Source organism: Rhagoletis pomonella, unplaced genomic scaffold (genome assembly GCF_013731165.1).
Source record: "Rhagoletis pomonella isolate Grant_MI unplaced genomic scaffold, Rhpom_1.0 Rhpom_scaffold_00002, whole genome shotgun sequence".
Taxonomy (NCBI): domain Eukaryota; kingdom Metazoa; phylum Arthropoda; class Insecta; order Diptera; family Tephritidae; genus Rhagoletis; species Rhagoletis pomonella.
In genome coordinates, this window is record NW_023458556.1 from 86,294,898 (window position 1) to 86,297,938 (window position 3,041).

The following is a 3,041-nucleotide window of genomic DNA, read 5'->3' on the forward strand; positions in this document are numbered from 1 at the left end:
TCCCATACAACTGATTGTTCAGATATGAGATTTTTCGTTATAACTTCACCATTTATGCAGCTACGAACATGAAATTTCGCAGCACTTGCACCCATTATCAACAGAATGCTTACAGTGAAAATTACAAAGATCGGGTCACTATAACCTATAGCTCCCATACAACTGATTGTTCAGATATAAAATTTTTCGTTATAACTCCTCCATTTATATAGCTGGGAATAGGAAATTCCGCACTGTTTTCAATAATTATCAACAGAAAACTTACAGTGAAAATTAAAAAGATCGGATAACTATAACCTATAGCTCCCATACAACTGATCGTTCAGATATGAGATTTTTCGTTATAATTCATCCATTTATGTAGCTAGGACCATGAAATTTCGCGCTGCTTTCACTCATTATCAGCAGAAGACTTACAGTGAAAATAACGAAGATCGGGTCACTATAACCTGCAGCCCCCATACAACTGATTGTTCAGATATGAGGTCTTTTATCATATCTCCTCCATTTATGCAGCTAGGAACATGAAATTTCGCACCATTTTCACTCATTATTAACAGAATACTTACAGTGAAAATAACAAGGATCGGGTGACTACAACATATATCTTCCATACATCTGATTGTTCAGATATGGGATTTTACTGTAAAACTCCTTTATTTGAACAGCTAAAACCGATAAATTTCGTAAGATATTTTATAAATAATAATACAAAGTCTACTGAGAAAATCCTCAAAATCTATGCTGTATAAGCTTTATCTCCTATAGCACTGATTGTTCAGATACCAGTTTTTGCGATATATCTCCTTTATGTAGGAAACTAAACCCAATAAATTGTGTTACCGGTTTACATACCGATCACATAGCAGTGAAAATCACTTAGATTGGTGCCATATAAAGTATATCCTCCATACCTCTGATTGTTTAGAGGCGATTTTTTATATAAGTATGTAACTCCTCTATCGATGTATGCAGATGTATTCACAAGCAGTAATCTATCAAAGTAAAATTTGCAGATGTTCATGAAAGGTATGAAGCCTTCGGCATAGCCGAAGACAGCGCTGCTCTTACTTGTTTAAGTCTAGACGGGATCTGACAAGCAGCTTCGTGAAATTCTTGCTAAATTTTTGGCTGAAAATTCAATAAAAACAATGCAAATAATGCATTTGAGCACAAGAAATTATGATAATTTGTTATAAAATTAAATAAGTAGCAATTTTGCTTACCTATCTTCTTCCATCACAAATTTTGCTGATGCCGGTTTTCCCCTGTTTTGCGCGCATGAAACGTCAAAATTCGAGTTACTCGAACGCTTGACATTTGCAAAAGCTGCCACATTTCTACATCGAACATGATGCTTCACAATATTGCATATATGCAATATGCATATATGCAAGTAAAAAGTATTTTTGATAGTGCCAGCAAGCTGGTGTCGTGTATTTGCCTTTTAGTATATCCTTTTTGCCATTTTTTTTTTATTTTAGCTACACCCAGAAAAAGGTTTAGTTATAATTACCAAGGTTTGGTTATAGTGACCAAGTGGCTTAGTTGGATATGGCGAAATAAATATCTAGTTCACGAAAGTCTGCAACTTACTTGAGACTTATAGTTGACACAAATGTATATTTGTTAATAATTACAAAACGACTACCTTGATTGAGCAATATTGTTAGTTGAAAAAAATCATTGTTGAGCAAATATAAACAATGCTTTGGTTGATACAAGTTTTCAATTAATTTTGTGAACTTGCTGTAGACTTGAATCAGCTAACCTTTAATTATTGGAAAAAAGTTTCAGTTTGACACAAATAAAAATTTACTCGATGGTTGCTGTGTTTATTTTCTTCTTTTATTTGCATATATTAAGCATAAAAAATACATACATATTTACATAAACAGTTACTAGTGTAAATAAGTGGAAAACCATTATTTTTAGTTGAAGGCTGTCGCGCAATGCAACGAGCGCGTTCCAGCTTATTTTGGTCAAGGGCGTCTGAAACCAGCGTGCCCTCACCTTCCTTTGTTTTCTGAATATAATAGATATATGTTTAATAAATGAATTGAAAAGCTATAATTTTAACCGACTTCACAAGAAGGAGAAGGAGAAGGTTATAAATTCGTCGGAATATTTTTTTTTTATATATGTTACCGCATAACTTTGGGCCACGTTAATCGATTTCTATAATTATTTTTTTAAAGGAAAGGTGTTACCTCACAGATGTACTAATTTTATCTTAAATTTTTATTTAAGAAATGAAGTCCGTTTTGTTTTTTGATTAAAAATTACTTGTTTACTTAAATCTACCTCTGTTTGTTTTTAACTGTCACATGAAAACAAATAAACCAGTGAGAGCACGCTGGTTTCAGACGCACTTGACCAAAATCAGTCCGAACGCGCTCGTTGCATTGCGCATTAGCCTTGAACTGTTGAACGGTTGAACTGTCAAAATCGGTCAATTAGATCGTCTGTAATTGAATTTTTAAGTAAAAAGGACAAAAAAAACATTTGTCGATATATACAGAAAAACATATTTTTTTTTTTAAATCAGTTAGAAATTTTTTTTGCATTGTCTATAGCTATGAAAAAATACCGCCGCTGATTGAAAATAAAATATCACATAATTGAAGTGGCCCGTTTCAGAAATGAAATTCGGACTCAAATATAAAATTTTTTCAAATCTAGGTTTAATTGTAACTATTAAAAAAAAAAAAAAATCAATGCGGTAAAAACAGACAGAAATGACATAGTTTTTCTAAACAGTATTGTTTTAACTTAATGAGTATGAAAAATTAGTAAATATTACTAATGAATTTAAAATATAATGTTGAAGCAGAAACTAAAACGCCATTGGTCACGTGGTCTACATATGTAGATCAGTTATGTTTCAGCCGTGATACAATTTCTAATCGCTCCCCCACAGCGCACCTAACACACTGATTATGTGAGCAGACGTATTAGTAACAGTTACCGAAAAGCGTAACTATCTTAAGAAAGACAAGTAAGAGCAGCGCTGTCTTCGGCTATGCCGAAGGCTTCATACC